Here is a 19,131-nt window from a genome sequence, read left to right on the forward strand (position 1 = left end):
GGACTCATGTCCCACGTAGAGAGGGGGAGGGCTGTGAGTTTGCTTGTTGTGTTGGCTGAGAGAGAGAGGCCACATCTGAGCAACGAAAGAGGTTCTCTGGGGGTGACTCTCAGGCCTAATTTTTTTTTTTTGGTAGTAAATAAATCTTTATTCCTTATATTTGAAGAAGTCTGATTATAATACTTTTGTGGCCTCCTAGTGAATCTTTAATTATCAATGGATTAATATTTATTTATTGAACATAATACCAATTTATCTATAAGAATTAGTCAAACAATGCCAATTTCAAGCTAATGGATACAGGAAACTTTAAGACAGAACTTTAAAAACAAAACACAACAGCAGAACTGTAATACTTTATTGTCAGCAAGTCCTCCCCCTCCTGGCAGAGAGTGGGCACCTTGCATTTCAGTGATAATCTACAATCCCCTGCAGTAAGCACATCAGCCCTACACCTAATCAGGGGTGTGCTAATTTGAAATGATGTATGTACCCTAGAAAAGCCATGTTTTAATCCTAATCCCATTTTGTAAAGGCAGCCATTTTTTCTAATCCCTATTCAGTATTGTATGTTTTAAACTGCAGTTAGATCATCTCCCTGGAGATGTGATTTAATCAAGAGTGTTTGTTAAACTGGATTAGGTAGAGGCGTGTCTCACCCCTTTGGGTGGGGCTTGATTAGTTTCTGAAGTTCTATAAAAGAGGAAATATTTTGGAGAATAAAGGAGATTCAGAGAGAGCAGAGCAGAACAACATAGCCACGAGAAGCAGAGAGCCCACAAGCCAGCGACCTTTGGAGATGAAGGAAAACATCTCCTGGGGAGCGTCATGAAACAAGAAGCCAGGAGAGAAAGCTAGCAGATAACGCCTTGCTTGCCATGTGCCCTTCCAGCCAAGAAAGAAACTGACTGTCTTCGCCATGTGCCTTCTCATTTGAGAGAGAAACCCTGAACTTCATCAGCCTTCTTGAACCAAGGTATCTTTACCTGGATGCCTTTGATTGGACATTTCTATAGACTTGTTGTAACTGGGAAATTTTCTCGGCCTTAGAACTGTAAACTAGGAGCTTATTAAATTCCCCATTCTAAAAGCCATTCTGTTTCTGGTACATTGCATTCCGGCAGCCAGCAAACTAGAACAAGGGGCAATCATAAGCAAGATTATTTTGCACCATTTGGCTATAATTAGACTGGTTTTCTTTTCAGCAATTCATTAACATGACACTTTGCGTTCAGAGCCAGCAAACTCAATATAAATTCCTCCTCAAGTAGCTGCAAAGCCGTGAACTGGAATGAGAATTATTGGTAGATAACAAACAAGAACGACCAACAAGGAATCAAAAAGGAATATTGCTTGTTTTCTCCTCAGTCTTCAAACTGCAAATTGTGAGGCTATCTGCCAGCCTTGTTTAACAATAACCTTTATATATGCTGCTCCCAATGGAGAGCTGGTTGACAGTGAGACCACAGGGCATCGGCGGACTTTCTTATACAATGATTTTAATCCCGACTTGTCATTTCTATTTCAGGAAGGAAAATATTATATGCATAGAATTCATATGACTTAACGTCGACCCGGTCATTGTTTTGTGTTGTCTTTAGTGTTTGGGGCATATACATTTGTGAATTCTTAATGGAATTACTTGTCACACAGGCAATATGTACACTGTCATCTCAATATGAAAAAAGCAGTTATAAGAAAAGGAATATTTGATTGTTTATTGAGGTGGTATTTAGTGAGCACTGAATAAGCCTAATTTTAATTAGGCTTAGCCTATCTCTTTTTACTTTTTAAAATGTGGCTGCTGGAAATTTTAAATTACATGTGTAGCTGGCATTATATATTTCTATGAGGCTTCACTGCCCTAAAAGAAGGTGATCCTTAAAGGAGAGGAATGTAAATGTATGAAGACGGCTTAGCTTTTACCTCCACGCCTGCATTAGAGAACAGCAGCCTGGGTTGTAGGTGAGGCACTTGGCCACGCTACAGAGATTGACAAAAACTTCAAAACTCTTTCAGGTTCTGGCTGTCGCAGTGTAGCTAGGGTTGGACCAATTCTGCCACCAAAAATAGCTACACAAGCTGGGGAAAGGCAAGAAGAAAACAAAGGTTAGAAAGCACGGAAGAGCACCCAGCATCGACAGGCCTGGAGAAGCTGGGGTCCCACGAGAAGCGAAGCGTACAGGCTAGTCCCACATCACCCCAGCCTTGACCTGCGGACAATTTCTAAATTGCTGTGCAGGAATAAAGTAAAACAGGTGATAGTTTTATTTGATTTAGGAGACAGAAGTTGGAATTTGAGGCCATCCAAGCACCTGGAATTTGAAGGGCAAAATCCTAGACAGAGAGGAACTGCAGAGAAGAGGTCTCAAATTCTGCATTCAAACTTCCCTCAAACCTTTGGCTGGTTCCTAAGATAGGCATGCATTCCAAGGACATTCCAAGAAAAACCAGAAACATGAACAAAGCTGGGAATCTAAGGGCCCGAGCAGAAATGTGGGCAGCCGTGCTGTGCTGGGAAGTCAGAAACCGGAGTGAAGGCCCAGTAAGGTGGGGGGCCTCGGTAAACACCCCTGGCTTCCAGTGTGACCAGGAGGAGTCCCAGCTGGGATTAACAGCAGTCGTGAGTAAGGACCACCCCCCAGGAGCACGGGCCGGCCCCCCTGAGGAAGGGCGAAAGTGAAATAGACCAGGTTTTCACAACGTCTAAAAGCAAGCCTGACAGGATTCCTTCTGACACGGTAATGGCCCAGCCCTCTGCGCTCAGCTCTTTGCAAGGACAGCGACAGCTGCTGCAGGGGCAGTGTCGGCCACCGCAGGGCCCTCTCAGCACGGGTGGACCCCTGCTTCCTGGTCGTTGCTCAGAGCTGTCTGGCCATTCCTGTGCCAGCATCCTCCTGTCATAATGACAGAGTGGTGACGTCCGGTAGGGCAAGCTCTCACTCACCATGTATATATATATATTTTTTTTCTTTTTTCTTTCTTTCAAAACTAGTTTCTCAATTTGGGTCATTTGTTCTTCCATACGAATTAAACAATTTTGTTGTTCAGTTTCAGAAAAAGTGTGTCCTTTGCCATTGGGTGAGCTGGGATCAAACATTAGTACGAAATGAGGGAAGAGACAAAGCAGCGAATAAACTGAGAAGCCCCATATTTCACTTTAAAGCTAGTTACAAACCAGAGTGCAGAAAGAAGCCACTGCTCAGATGAGATGTGACACCTTCACTCCTTCACGCGTCCCCCGTGTGTTCTCTGAGCACACGCTGGCAGGAGCCCCTCCACCAGGCTAGGAAGCAGGGAAGTGGGAAGTGGGCACTGTGGAAGCCAGTTGGCACTAGAACTAGATGGAACAGAACAGGTGCCAAACAGATGAAGCAGCCCACGGACACCAAAGGAATGAAAATCTCGCCAGAAGAATGAAAGGAAACACCACGGAGGTGATGGCACTGAAGCCGGGGATTGAAAGCTGGAATATGCTGTCATGAGTAGCTAGGAAGGGACAGAGCGTACGTGCAAGTAAAAGGCTAGTAGTCGGAAAGAAAAACTGCACCTGGGGATGGTTGGAGGGGTGGCGACAGGCGGGGAATGGCAGTGGTCAGGATTGGCAGCCCAGAGGGACAACTTCAGGTCGGGATATGCCCCAGGCGGAGCCACCAGGTGCACCTACCTGGTCGATAGGGAGGGAAGAGGAGTGAAGGGGTGGGAATGGGGAGTGAAAAGATGTATCTGCCACAAATTACTTTAATTTTAGCCACATAAACAGAAGGATTCACATTTCTAGGTAAAAACATGTGAGAATGAGTCTTAAAATAATTCTCATTAATCAGAACCGAACATTTTTTTAAGAGCTACTTGTTCTTTATTTTTGATCATTCCATTCTACATATATAATCAGAAATTCACAATATCATCACATAGTTGCATATTCATCATCATGATTATTTCTTAGAACATTGCATCTATTCAGAAAAAGAAATAAAATGAAAACAGAAAAAAAAATGATTCATACCATACTCCTTACCCCTCCTTCCTTTCATTGATCACTAGCATTTCAAACTAGATTTATTTTAACCTTTGTTCCCCCTATTATTTATTTTTATTCCATACGTTCTACGCGTCTGTTGACAAGGTAGATAAAAGGAGCATCAGACACAAGGTTTTCACAATCACATAGCCACACTGTGAAAGCTATATCATTATACAATCATCTTCAAGAAACATGGCTACTGGAACACAGCTCCACATTTTCAGGCAATTCCCTCCAGTCTCTCCACTACATCTTAAATAACCAGGTGATATCTACTTAATGTGTAAGAATAACCTACAGGAATAACTCTGTTCGGAATCTCTCAGCCATTGACACTTTGTCTCATTTTACCCTTTCCCCTTTTGGTGGAGATGGTTTTCTCAAACCCTTGATGCTGAGTCTCAGCTCATTCTAGAGTTTTTCTCAATCCCTTGATGCTGAGTCTCGAGCTACTTGTTTTTAGGTCCTGGTGAGGGTCGACTTGCAGACTTCCACACTTGGTCCTTTAGACCAGGCGGCCCCCAACATTTTTGGTTGTGCAGCACTATCAATGTTGAGCACACACCAAATGCATGCATATTTATTTAATTATATGTTATATAGTATACTAATGTATTCATGTACATTATAAAACGTGCAACAAGGAATATTCAATTTTAAAGAAAGAAATAAAACCAAAATTACATGGAGTTTTAAACATCCCTCCTCCACCTCCGGGGGTCGTCTTGCCTTGTCCCTCGGTTGTGTGTACCCTGCTGGGGAGCCCTGGGAGGCTTCATGTTCTGAGTCCTCCTGGCTTCACGCAGGGTACAAGAGACGTCTCCTCTTCTCAGTAGTGGGGAGAGCAATGTTCTGAGCTAATAGATTTGGATGAATACGTTATGCAAGTGGAGAGTGGAGAAGGTGAATTTCTTTCACCCCACCCAGGACAGGAATTATTGGAGAGTAGGTGTTTGCAGTATGGCAGAAACACTGCTCACCGAATTAGCCATGCTTTCCCTCACACGTCCCAGCTTCCTTGCAGTTAGACTGGGGCCATCTGGCCAGTTGGTCAGTTGGGTGTGGGCAGATGTGATTTATGCTACGTCCAGATTTGGCCGCAGAAGCTCTTAAGACTCTCTAGCTCCTTCTTCCTTTGCCTTGCTGATCCTGGAAGCCACGCGTTAGATAAATCACTGATATTTCAAGGTTATATGTTCCTGCAGCTTAAGCCTAGCCTCTACTGGATTCATGCAGGGCCATCCAAAATCTGGGATGGTGAATTGGAGGTGCCTAGGAAGAATGAGTTAGTAAAGATTTCATGTCTTGAATACAGCACCAATCCAGAAGGTGCTGGTGTATGCGAGGGTGAAATGTGGGGACATGCTAGAAAATTGGACCATTGTGTATTGCGGGGGGCCTCTTGGAGTCAGGGGTGGAAAGGGGCCTGGGCCGTGTTCTCCAAGATGTAGTCCACTGCCTCCCCTCTGGGTCACACTGGTCTCCAAGTATGCCAGCTCACATTTCAAAGTCCTCACAGATAAGCGGACTGAGGCTTTGCTCAGACGCCCCGATGCCAGCACCTGGCCTTGGAAAACCACAGGTGGGAGGAGAGCTACGCTTCCTCTGCTCGGACCCTCTGCCAGAGAGGGGGCAGCAGGCAAGTAACAAGCACCTGCCCCAGTGTCTTGGATACAGTTGCAGGACTTCACCTTTTGTGCATCTGGGCAGCCACCCCCTGTCCTTGAGGTTTGGCTTTCCCACCTGGAAAAGAGAGGGCTAAACTTTGGATGGTATTTAAGAATCTTTTTATTTCAAAAAAGATTTCATCAATTCAGTATAGAGAGGGGCAAAATAGCTGCATGTTGCTCAGCTCTTTCTGCTCTTCTGACTTGTTGCTGATGGGATTTTCCCTGTGCTAACGGACTCTCCCCTCCTAGACTCCACGGCCCACCCCCGTGTTTCCCAAGGCAGGAGACATGTCTACCAAGCCTCGCCTATCCAGTACTCCTGGAGTTGAGCAAAATATATGCTACCCACCTCCCTTCTCTTTTCTTAATGCTCCCCAAACCCAACCCCTCACAGTCGCATTTTTCTATACCCAGACAATAGCCCACACCTACAACTGTTTGGGGTTCATTGTATAGGAAAAAAGTCTTCACTGGAGCTGAAACTTCTTGAATGAGTGGGTACTTTTCTAGCTATAATCTTCAATTTACAAATATCGAATGGAAGAGGAAAAGCAAGAGGTAAACATAAGAAGGAATAAGTAAGAATCCCTTGAATGTCACATCACAATCCCTGCTTACCCGGGGAAGGTGTATTGTATCCACCCCTGCTGCAGGATGCGGGGTTGAAGGTCCTTGCCGAGTTTCAGGGTGCAACTATGCCATGGTTCCACCTCCTGAATGAATTCCTGAAACACCTGCTTCCACACCTCAGTGTCCTGACGCAGCTTTGCCATGATGTGCCCGGCAGGCTCAGTCTCCTGGCTCTGCAGCAGGAGATGAGGTTCTCATTTCAGAGAGTAAGGGCTCAGACCTGCTTTCCGTGAGTAGCTGGACTGGTTTTTGCCCTCATGCGAGAGGCCAGTTGAGTCTGGCTCCAAGGTCAGAGGACAGCATCGGGCTCCACATGGAATTGTGAAAGACATGGATTGCGTGATTTCATCTATCACATCTTACCATAAACAAGCTCTGCACTGGGAATCAGGAGGGGTAGATTTCAGTCTGAGCTCTGCTGTTGACTCACCTTCAGCCTGGAACACACCTTTTATTTACCTCCTGAGCCCCTGTAGATGGTGGGAGGGAGGCTGCAGTTATTCTTTCTAGTTCTAACATTTGAACATCCTCATCCACTGGGCTGCTGCAATCATGAGCAGGGGAGCAGAGGTGCTGAGAAGAAGGACATAGCCATCACGCAGCCTCTCTTGGGATGCTTGCCTCCCTGCTCAGGGCCTTTACTCCCTACCACATGCCCAGCCTCTGTGGGACGGCACGGACACAGTGCTGCCCAAGGCTGCCCAACTCTAAGGGGGGGAGGAAGACCTGAGACGAGGTCTCCCAGCCATTAGAAAGCAAAGCCGATGAGTCAGGGTGCTGCCAGGAGATGAGGCAACAAGGACTCCAGACAGGCGGGAAGCCACTGATCACAGCAAACCCAGAGCCAAGGCCCTCCTCTCAGGGTGCCTCACCATCACCCCACCTCCTTCTGGAGAGACCAGAGAAAGGGGAAGGAGCAAGGGCGAAAGGATGGGGTGAGTGCAGAAGCAGGCCAACACCCAGGGGAGATGGATGACATTCTGGGTGTCTCAGCACAGGAACAAGTCCACAGATGGACATGGGTCTTCCTCTCAGCCTGGCCACTGACCGATGACCTTGACTACCTCCAAGAGGAAGGATTTAATCAGGCAACACCACACCCTCAGCGCGTCCTTCTCTGGCCTGCCCCAGTGCACTGCTGAGATCCTCTGTCCCCATCTCAGCTCAGGCCATCGTAACAGGCTCTGTCCAGGTCTCCGGGCCCCATCCACTCTCCACACTACAGCCGGGTGGGTCTTTTCGAGGTAGAAGCCTCCACTTCCACCTCCACAGTGCTGCTTAGCACGGCGCCCGGAGGCCTCACAGCCCAGCCCCTGCTTCTCACCAGCCCTGCCACGCTCATTCTCCCCTACACCCTTTCCCCTGACCACCCTCACAGCACCATGGCCCTCACGAGCCCAAAGCCTTTGCCCCTATGCCTGGTCCACCCAGAACAGCTGTCCTCCTCTCCTCCAAGTCCCAGGGGCCATGCAGGGCGGTGCCTGCTCTGCATTCCATTCCCTGATTCCCGTGTGCACACTCCTAACTTCTGCTAGAGAAACCTCAGCAAGCGACGTGACAATGGCCTCCTCGCTGGCCCCTACAGCTGAATGGATGCAAACACCCCTTGGCCTCACAGAGCTACTTCAGACAAAGAAACTGTCTTACTTTCTGATCCAGAGTACAGTCTTGTGTGAAAATGTTAGATCAGTTCTGTTTCATAAACCACTCTTACAAGTATTAGTGTGAGCAAATCTTCAAAGAGTGAGTGTTTCTGTGTCCTGTAAAAGTGACGTTTATTCCCTGGCTTTGCTAGGAACGTTCTGGTTGAAAAACTCTGCATTTTTACGTTAAACAAATACTTGAAAACATTTTTTTAACTAAGAATGAGAGAGAAGGTTTCCACATTTCAATGAACATAGCTTAAATGTTTCCCCTTTGTTTTAGTTAGTAAAAGTTGCCAGAATGTGATATATCTGAAATGGGATGGCTCTTAAAAAGGGGAATTTATTAAATTGCAAGTTTACAGCTCTAAGGCTGTGAAAATGTCCACGTTTTTTATTTATTTATTTATTTTTAACATGGGCAGGCACCGGGAAACGAACCCCGGTCCTCTGGCATGGCAGGCAAGCATCCTTGCCTGCTGAGCCACCGTGGCCTGAAAATGTCCAAATTAAGGCATCAGGGAGAGATACTTTGGTTCAAAAAGGCCGATGATATTCAGGATTTCTCTCTCAGCTGCAAAGGCACATGGTGATGTCTGCTACTTTCTACCCAGGCATCTGGCTCCGCCTGTTCTGGTGGCTCTCAAGCTTTTTCCAAAATGGTTCCCTCTTATAGGGCTCCAGTAAGCAACCCCACCTTGAATGGGTGGAGATGCATCTCCATGGAAACCACCTAATCAAAAAGTCCCACCCACAATTGGGTGGGTCACATCTCCACGGAAACAACTTAATCAAAAGATCCCACCCAGCAATATTAATCAGGATTAAAGAACATGGCTTTTCTGGGGCACACAACAGATTCAAACCGGCACACCCTCTAACTACCATGAGTGCACCACAGATTTGATTTTCTAGGGAATTCTGGGTCTCCAGGCAGGGGATACTAGGACCTTGGAAAAGGCACTCCTGCCTCATCCTGGCTGAAGAGAGACTGATATCCATGAGATTAGTAGTTCTCAGTCCTGGGGGCACACTGGAATCACCTATCAATCCCAGTCCCAAACCCCAGAAGTTCTAATTTAATTGGTCTGGGCGTGAGCACTTTAACAAATATTCCGTGTGTAATGCAATATGTAGGTACAGTAGAAACTGCACAGGCAGGCTGATGGGAAAGAAAATCCTGGGACATCAATGGTTGGCAATCAGAGGAGGAGGGCAGAATTATAGAGAGAGATGGTCTCCTCCCTACCCCACCATGTGTGTGTTCGCACGAACACACACACACACTACTGTGTCAGATTCAGCAAGGCTTAGACAATCAGTCCGAGGGGAGCATGGCCTCCTCCACCAGCAGGTCAAACTCAGGCCTTCAGAACAGTGGGTCACACAGTGAGCTCAGAGGGGGAGGGGCAGGGGGCGCGGAGGGGAGGGTCTGGGAGGGGGGGAGAGAGGAGGATGCAGAGGAAACGGAGGGGAAAGGGAGTGAGGTGGGGAGAAACGAAGGGAAACAAGGAGATGGGGGGAGGGAGGAAGAAATAACCTGAATAGTGTCGGGGTCCTCAACAATCACTTGAATGAATGTTGAATGGTTCCGTCCCAATTCTGTTGCCATCCGTAGGCCTGTTCCAGTCTGAAAATGGGAAACCTCCAAAGCCAGCAGTGGCTCTGCCTGCCGCAGTCCCTTTAGCTGCTCTTAGTACCTCTTTGTTATTTTTATGTTTGGAGTTTATTTCTTCATAATTCTGCTATCATCCGTGCAAATAAAAGAAAAGAAAAGAAAAAGAAAAGGTGAAGGTATCAGCGACAGTTTCCTCATTAAACTTCATTGGTGAGAGCCCGGGGTGGGGGTGGGCGGCTAGGGGTGCTCGCGGGAGGTGCGCAGGAAGTCGAGTCCGGGGTTCTGGCCTCGCTCCTGCCTAGGGACAGGGTAGGATTACTACGTAAAACACACGGCGCCCAGTTAAATTTGAACTTGAGATATACAACACATACAACAAAGAATGTTTTGACCTAAGTATATCTCATGAAATATTTTGGTACATAATTATACTAGAAAATTTTTTGTTGTTTATCTGAAATTCAAGTTTAACTAATCGCCCTGTTTGAGAGTGTGTGTGTGTGTGTGTGTGTGTGTGTGTGTGTGTTTGTGCTAAATCTGGGAACTCGGGACTGGGGCCTTCAAGCAAAGCGAGGCGGATCGGAGGCACCCTCAAGTCTGACGCGCTGTGGGGGGCTGGAAAACAAAAGCCGGGGAGCCGGAGGACTCAAGGCCGGCCGCGGGCGGTGCGCGGAGAAGCTGATGGACCCCACCCCGCCCCGCCCCGCCTAGCGCACGCCCTCCGCCTCACCTCGCCCCGCCCCGCCCAGCGCACGTTCTCCGCCCCGTCCCGCCCCGCCCCGCCCCGCGCGCGCCCTCCGCCCCGCCTCGCCCCGCCCCGCCCAGCGCACGTTCTCTGCCCCGCTCCGCCCCGCCCAGCGCGCGTCCTCTGCCCCGCCCCGCCCCGCCCAGCGCGCGTCCTCTGCCCCGCCCCGCCCCGCCCCGCGCGCGCCCTCCGCCCCGCCCAGCGCGCGTCCTCTGCCCCGCCCCGCCCCGCCTCGCCCCGCCCCGTCCAGCGCACGCCCTCCGCCCAGCCCCTGTGGGCCGCGGGTGCCTGGCGGAGGAATGGTGGAAGGAGGGCCCCGCGGGGTGCGAGAGGGTGCATCCTCGTGGCCCAGTCCTGCCTCTGCGCCCGGGTATCCTGATTCCCTGCTCTGTTGTTACTGCCAAGTTCTCTTATTCCGGACCGAGGTAAACAGGTGAGAAGAGTCAAGTTCCCCCAATTTGAACTGAACGTTGATGGGCTTAGGTCTAGAAGCTACGTAATACGAGCAAAACCTTCAAAAATAATACAGTATTTCAGAGCTTCAGAGCTTGTATCTTTGTATCCCTCAAAATACACTTTAGGCCATCCTGGTGCAGGGAAAAGGAGAGGCCCGAGGGAAAAGGAGGAAAAAGCGACGCGGTGACCGGTGGTGGAAGCACGGCCTGGCTGAGGGGTGGTGGGGTGGTGGGGTGGTGGGGTGGGGACTCTAGCCCAGGCGGCCGCAGGCGCACCCTTCGCAACATAGTGGCAAACTGATTACACATTTGAATTCGCAAAGCAGATTGAAACACGGACTCATACTAATCCCACTCTGCCCGAATTTGAGCCTTTCCACGCCCCGCCACTCCTCCACCCCCACCCCGCGCCATCCCCACGGGTATTGGCTTATGGAAAATTAATTTTGTATAATCTTTGGTATATTTCACGCATCCTCCTTAAAAATTATTTTTTTAACCAGCAGCCACTCTTAGGGTCCTAAATATATCTAAAATACTCTTCCTATTTGAACCTTATTTTAAAAAATTACTAGCATGGGTTCATATCCTTACCTCTTTCTTATCTCTCTATCCTGGCTTCTAAGACCCTGACTTTATTTTCTCTTCTACTGTAAAATGCAACATACATACAGGAAAGTAATAAAACATACATGCTCAGCATATTGAATAATTATAAATCAAGCACTTGTATACATATTACCAAGTCAAGAAAGACAACATTGCCATAATTCTAGATGCTCCTCAAGTATTCCTTCCCGTCAAAACTCCCTCCTCTTCTCCAAAAGTAACCACTCTCCTAATTTTGGTGTGTAATAATTGCCGCCTGTGTATACAACCCTAATGTGGTTTATTTTTGACTTTTAAAAGTGCTGTGTAAATACAATAAAACAATATGTATTATTTTGAGTCTTGCTTTGTTTATTCAATAGTATATATGTAGGAATCATACACGTTGTTCCATGCAGTAATTTATTCATTCTCAGCGCTGTGTTTTCCGTTGAATGAATAGCTTACAATGTATGTTTCCATACTGCTGTTGTTGGGTGTGTAGATCGTTTCTAGTTTTTTCTTGTGAATAACGCACTATGTATATGCGTATACATGGCTTTTTATTAACCTGCTGATGTCTGGGCATCTGATTATCTTGATGAGTTGACTCTGAAGGTCAGTTTCTTCCTCTGGTCTAAGGTTTTACTGTTGCTTGGGTTGGCGTTAATGCTTTTCCTGGCTGCTTAGTCTTATTCTAGACCTTTAGAATAGCCTGTGCTTAAGATTTTCTTAGCTCTTCTTCATCTGAATCTTGCTGTGGTTAGGAAGTGTGATTTTTAAGATTGCATATTTTTGCAATGGTTTCATCTCCAAGAGAGGGCTTCCTTTTCTCTCTCCCTTCTCCGGGAAGATCTGGGAATCCTCATCTGTTCTGTTTGTTTTTATGCAGATTTTCTCCCTGATTCCCAATTCTTTTTGGTTCAGGGACCCATCCTATTTTACAGCAGTTCAATTTAATCCTCCCCCCCCCCCCCCCCACCTCTCTCTCTCTCTTTTTTTTTCTGTGAGGCTTGTCTACCACCGTTTTCTTCTCTGTTGGGTATCCAGGCCTGGGGAGCCAGGCGGGGTCAATAATCCAGAAAGGTGGGTCACTTCAGAAAAGTCCATTTTGCTGCACAACAATTCTTACCAGTCATTCTATCATGGGTTCTCTCCCTCCCTTCCTCCAGGCTCCATGCCCCCTCTCTCACCACCACTCTGGGGACGCTTTTGTCTGTTCTGGTGGGTCTAAAACTTTTTCCAAAGTGGTTCCCTCTTAGAGACCTCCAGTAAGTAATCCCACCTTGAATGGGTGGAGACACATCTCAGTGGAAACCATCTGATCAAAAGTTAGTACCCACTGTCGGTGGGCCACAGCTCCATGGGAACAATCAAAAAGCTCCCTCCTAGCAATAATGAATGAAGAGTAAAGAAAGAACTTGGCTTTTCTGGGGTTCACAACAGATTGAAACCAGCACAGTATCTCACTATGATTTATGATTTCCCCAATTACTCTTGAGTTTGAGCACTTGTCATAAATGTTGATTGATCATTTGGATATTATCTTTTGTGAAGTACTTGGTTAAGTCATTTCCTCATTAAAAAAATTAGGTTGCCTAATCTCCTTTATTGACTTGTAATTTTTAAAATATATTTTGCATACTGGTCCTTTTCAGTTACATATGTGACAAATATATGTATCTTGTCTTTTGGTTTAGAAATTTTTGTAACTATAGATTTGAAAGCCCAGAGGAAATGGATAATTTCCTAAAATTGTAGAACATATTAAAATTGACTTAAAATCTGAATATTCCTATGATTATTCAAGAAAACCACAAAAAGTGAGTCTAGGTTATGTGGTCTAGGTTGTTTACTAGGTATGTTCTACAAAATATTCAAGGAACAGATAATTCCAATTTTATATCATTTTTTTCATATCATAGTGAAGAAAGCCACATGTGATAACTTATTTTATTAGGCTGGTATCACCTTGATTCCAAAAGCAACAAGAAGACAAATTACAGGGCAATCTCCCTGAAGAACTTAAATAAAATTTTAAAAACAACTGAAAATTTCAAAGTGAACCTAGCAATGTACTTTACTTTTTTTTTTTTTTTCATGGGCAGGCACCGGGAATTGAACCTGGGTCTCCAGCATGGCAGGTGGGAATTCTGCCTGCTAAGCCACCATGGCCCACCCTAGCAATGCATTTTAAAACCTTTCTTGACCAAGTTGAGCTTATGTTAGGAATGCCAAAATGTTTTAGCATTAGAAAACATATTATTGTAATTCACCATATTAAATAGGGTCTTCAAAATAGATGGAAAACAAACAAAAATAGTATTCAGCAAAATCCAATGTCCATCTGAGATCCCCCAGCCAAATGTCCATAAACTAGGAATAGAAGAGAATTACTTAGTCTGATAAAGAGTATCTAATAAAAAACCTGCAGCAAAATCATTCCACAAGGTGATATAATAGAATAGCTTTTAAAATCAGAAATAAGACAAGAGTACCCATCATTATTTAACATGCAAACTGCTATTCAATATCTTAAAGAGGAGAGCTAGCCCAATAAATTGCTAAAAGGAAAGGGAAGAAAAGAAAAGGTTGCAGGGATTGGGAAGGGAGAAAGGAAGGCGGTCATTATTCATTGGCAATATGAGTGTTTAAATAGAAAAAAATCCCCCAAATTATAGAGATAAATGATAGGAATTAATAAGAGTTTAGCAAGTTTCTTGGACATAAGATGCATATATGAAAATGAAATAAAAAAATAGTATTTACAATAACAATAGCAAAAGTAAATAAATAAATAAAAGGGACCTAAGCATAAATGAAAGATGCTGAAAAAATTTATGGAAAGATTGTATATCTTTAAAAAGACATTTTTAAAATTGTCTTTTTAAAAGACCCAGATTTCTCCCAAATGAAGAGCAATACCAGGTGCATGGACCAGATCATTCAACATCATAAAAATGTTAACTCTTCCCTAATTAATCCAACTGTTCAATGTGATTTCAATCAACACCATGAAAGGATTTTTCATGGAATTTGACAAGTTTGGTTCTAAAATTTGTACACAATGAAGGAAGACAATTTTAAAGAGGATCAAGATAGGGTGGGATTCTCATTATTAGACATTAACACATTCAAAAAGCAAACTATACTAATCAAAGCATTGTGCACAATTGCTTAATTAAATAGGATAGAACACTCGGAAGGGGGCACAAGCGTAGCTAGAAATATGATATGTGAGAGAAGTGGCACTGAAAGTCATTAGGAAAAGCTACAGATACCAATATATTGTCTAGGGAAATATGGTATTCCCTAGAATACAAATTACAATTAGAGCCTTACTTTAAATTCTTCTGGATAAAGAGCCTAAACATGAAAAGCAAAATTTAAAAGCTTTTCAAAAAGCTTCAAAGTACACGCTTTAAAAAGACACACAAAAAAGATCTATACGTTTGACTATAATGTAATGACTTTTTCCTCACAAGACACTGTTAAAAATTGAAAAAGATGCCACAAAATGGAAGAAGGTATTTTCAACACATTTAAACAAAAAAGGCATTAGTGGCATATATTGAAAACTTTTAAAGACAAACGAAAAAATATAAACAACTGAATAGAAAAATGGGCAAATGGTATGAATAGGCAATTTACAGACGAGCAAATATGAAAGGTCAGTGAGCACTTGAAAAGATGTTCAATCTCATTTGTAAGAAATGACAGTCAAAATGATACAGCATTATACAGAAGCCACATTCACAAAATCTGAAACATCTGAAACCCCAAGAGTTTATAAATAGGTAAAGTAACAGAGACAAAAAATATACACCGCTGGTGTTAGTAGGAATTAGTACAGCCACTTTGGGAAGCAGTTTAGCTTTGAAGATTTACTTGCCTTATGCAGAAATTCTACTTCATGTACTGTCCGGAGAAACACTCAACAGGAGGCACAATGTGTGGTATATAGATAATAGCATCAATTTTGCCTCTTGGCTCCCAAATCCTAAACTATTTATTATATAAATAACCCTTTGAGAAAGAAGTTTCCGGACTCGTGAACTAGAATATTTATAGAAATATCGTTTTAATACCAAAATAAAGTGAAATAAAACCAGTGAATAGAGCTCCGCCCGGCTGCCGTGCGGGAGCCATGGCGGCCTCTGAGGCGGCGGCGGCGGACCCCGCGGCTCTGTGCTCGGGCGCCCCGAGCCGCCGCCGCCTCGGGCCCGTGGGGTCCCCCGGGACGGCTGAGGGGCAGTCGGTAGCGGCCCGCAGCGCCACGGCAGCAGCCCGCAACCCCAGCGCTGCCTGCCCGGGAGCTGATCCAGCCGTCGGTGAGCGAGCTGTCCCGGGCCGTGCGCACCAACATCCTGTGCACCGTGCGCGGCTGCGGCAAGATCCTGCCCAACAGCCCCGCGCTCAACATGCACCTGGTCAAGAGCCACCGCCTGCAGGACGGCATAGTAAATCCAACTATAAGGAAAGATTTGAAAACTGTACCGAGATTCTACTGCTGTCCCATTGAAGGATGCCCTAGAGGCCCCGACAGACCATTTTCTCAATTCTCTCTTGTTAAACAGCACTTTATGAAAATGCATGCTGAAAAGAAGCATAAATGTAGTAAGTGCAGCAATTCTTATGGTACTGAATGGGATTTAAAAAGACATGCAGAGGATTGTGGCAAGACCTTCCAGTGCACGTGTGGCTGTCCTTATGCCAGCAGAACTGCCTTGCAGTCACACATCTACCGAACTGGCCATGAGATCCCTGCCGAGCACAGGGATCCACCTAGTAAGAAAAGGAAAATGGAGAACTCCATGAACAACCAGAAGTTGTCAAAAAAGACCATTGAATCATTGCTCAATAAACCATCCTCCACACCAGACACACAAGAACTAGAAACTTCAGAAATAAAGCTGATGGCTTCCTTTGAAGACTCCTGCAGTTCTAATGCCAGAAAACAGACTCTTACAACACCTCCAAGATATCCTCAGAAGTTGCTTTTACCAAAGCCCAAAGTGGCTTTGGTTAAACTACCAGTTATGCAATTTTCTCCCATGCCTGTCTTTGTGCCTACTACAGCCGACTCCTCAGCCCAGCCTGTGGTAGTGGGTGTGGATCAGCAGGGCTCTGCCATGGGCACCATTCACTTGCTTCCCTTGTCCATAGGAACCCTGATGCTTGGCCTAGATTCAGAGGCTTGCTCTCTTAGGGAGGGCCTGCCTCAAAAATTGTGAATCCCATGAATGTGGAGCCAATTAGCACAGGTATTCAAGTGAACTTGGGTAAAAGTCCACCTAGTACTTTACAACAACTAGGGAATACATGTCAGAAGAACAGCATTTCTTCCAGCAATGTGCAGACAGATCTGTCTTATGCCTCACCAAGCTTCATGCCTTCTGCACAATGGGCTTCCCCAGACTCCTCTGTATCGTCTTGTTCTCAGACTGATTTGACATTTGGTTCTCAAGTTTCACTTCCCATTAGTGTTCATACGCAAACACTGTTACCCAGTTCCAGAGCAACTTCATCCGTCGCTGCTCAGACTGATCCTTTTTTAGATGCTGGTTTCCCGTCAGGTGGGATCTCCAGAGAAACTCAAACTAGTGTACTGCACAGATGACGCAGTACACATGGACCAAGCAGTAATGTGTGGAGACATTTTTGAGAATGTCCATTCTTCATTCAGGGTTTCTACAGACAATATTATAAGCAACAGTTTGGTAGTAGAGACCATAACTCATGATTTGTTACCTCAGAATGACCCTAAGACTTTAAATCAAGATATTGAGAAATCTGCACCAATTATAAACTTCAGTGAGCAGAACAGTATACTTCCTTCACGAAACATGACAGATAATCAGACCCAAACCATAGATTTATTAAGCGATTTAGAAAACATCTTGTCAAGTAACCTGCCAGGTCAGGCATTGGATAATCGCAGTCTTTTGTCTGACACGAACACTGGACCGGACACCCAGCTCCCATCTGGCCCAACCCAGAATCCCAGAATAGATTTTGATATTGAAGAGTTCTTTTCAGCCTCAAACATCCAAACTCAAACAGAAGAGAGTGAACTTAGCAGTATGAACACTGAACCAGTCTTGGAATCACTGGACATAGAGACCCAAACTGACTTTTTACTTGCAGACCCCTCTGCTCAGTCCTACAGTTGTAGGGGAAATGCTAACTTCTTGGGCCTTGAAATGTTTGATACGCAGACGCAGACAGACTTAAACTTCTTTTTAGACAGTAGCCCTCATCTGCCTCTGGGCAGTCTTCTGAAACACTCCAGCTTTTCCATGAGCACTGATTCATCTGACACAGAAACCCAAACAGAAGTGATTTCCACTAAAAACCTCCCTGCTCTAGAAAGCAAAGTTCAGCTGAACAGTACAGAAACACAGACCATGAATTCTGGTTTTGAAACCCTGGGGAGTTTGTTTTTCACCAGCAATGAAACTCAGACAGCCATGGTTGATTTCCTTCTGGCTGATTTGGCCTGGAACACGATGGAGTCTCAGTTCAGTTCTGTGGAAACTCAGACATGTGCAGAACTACACACAGTCTCCAACTTCTAAAAGTGAAGTCCACATGCAGGATGCCATTTAGTTTTCTTCTGGATTTAGAAAATGGGAATTGAGGACAACAGTATTAATTACTGAATGTAGGTGTCTAGATTCTTTGTGGTTCTTTTGCCTTTTGTATTTGTAAACATGAAATTTGCGTATAAATGTGAGTGTATTATAAAGTGTATGATATTGATCTAAAAATGATTTCTGTGTTGCCTACCATTGCCCCTTCAAAGCTAGTCTTTCCTTCTAAAAAGTAAATGTATTTCACACCTTTAAAAACAATATTAGCCATTTAGCTAAAGCTAAGCTTAGCAAGTACAAACTAACTTTTCAAGAAAAAAAGTACAAACTTTTCAAATCTTTAAATGTTTTTATGGTGGAGTGCAACATACTTAAATTAAATTACACCTATAATATTTTTTTAACAGTGCTTGTTAGAAATTCCTATTTCCTGACAGTAACCTGTAAAGTGGATTTAAACCACAACACTTACATGGTTTGAGACTCGTGCCGCCTACAGCTTCATCTCCTTTGCCATCTCACCCTTCTGACTTGAAGACACAAAGGAAAACTATAGTTGTCTCTAATTTTTGAAATAATTTTCATGTAGTCAACTTCTCTACATGAGCTGTCATCGATACCAATGTTAAGTGTACAGTATTTTATTCACAAGAGGCTCATGGCTGTAAAATTTTGTGTAAAGGAATAACTGCGAGGACTTATGTGTAAATAGTGATCCTCCCAGTTGAATTAGCAGTAAGTCATCCACAGCATGGAAACACTGGGGTGCCCTACCCACACCCTGCTGTGTAAGTCGTAGTAGTTTAGAGTGCTCCCCAGAGCTGTTCCCAAAGTGCACCCACAAGCTGAATCTGAGCTTATTATGCTGTATGTTTAAAAAAGGGAGGGGGGGGGAGGACACTTTCCCCTAAATTTCAATGTGTAACACTTCTACTAAGCTTACTAGGGCAAGAATGAAGTAACCAACCTTCCTTCAACCACCACCCATCTCTTTTCCTTGAATGATTTCTGAAAGACATCTGTCTAGCAAGGGAATTACTTGTGCCTTGAGGGTAGCAATTATAGAATAGAACCACTTAAAATACAATAGCCTGCATTTTTTTCTCAAAAAAAAAAAGTTATACCCAACAGTCTGCTTCAAAGAGAAAAAAGAAGGCAAAGA

At 44.8% G+C, this 19,131-nt stretch overlaps 1 pseudogene; it reads left to right on the plus strand.

The window, feature by feature from the left end:
* Positions 1-15,523: 15,523 nt before the first annotated feature.
* On the plus strand, positions 15,524-17,968 carry LOC143657937 (ATM interactor pseudogene; annotated as a pseudogene).
* The last annotated feature ends 1,163 nt before the right edge of the window (positions 17,969-19,131 follow it).

Source organism: Tamandua tetradactyla, chromosome 15 (genome assembly GCF_023851605.1).
Source record: "Tamandua tetradactyla isolate mTamTet1 chromosome 15, mTamTet1.pri, whole genome shotgun sequence".
Classification (NCBI taxonomy): domain Eukaryota; kingdom Metazoa; phylum Chordata; class Mammalia; order Pilosa; family Myrmecophagidae; genus Tamandua; species Tamandua tetradactyla.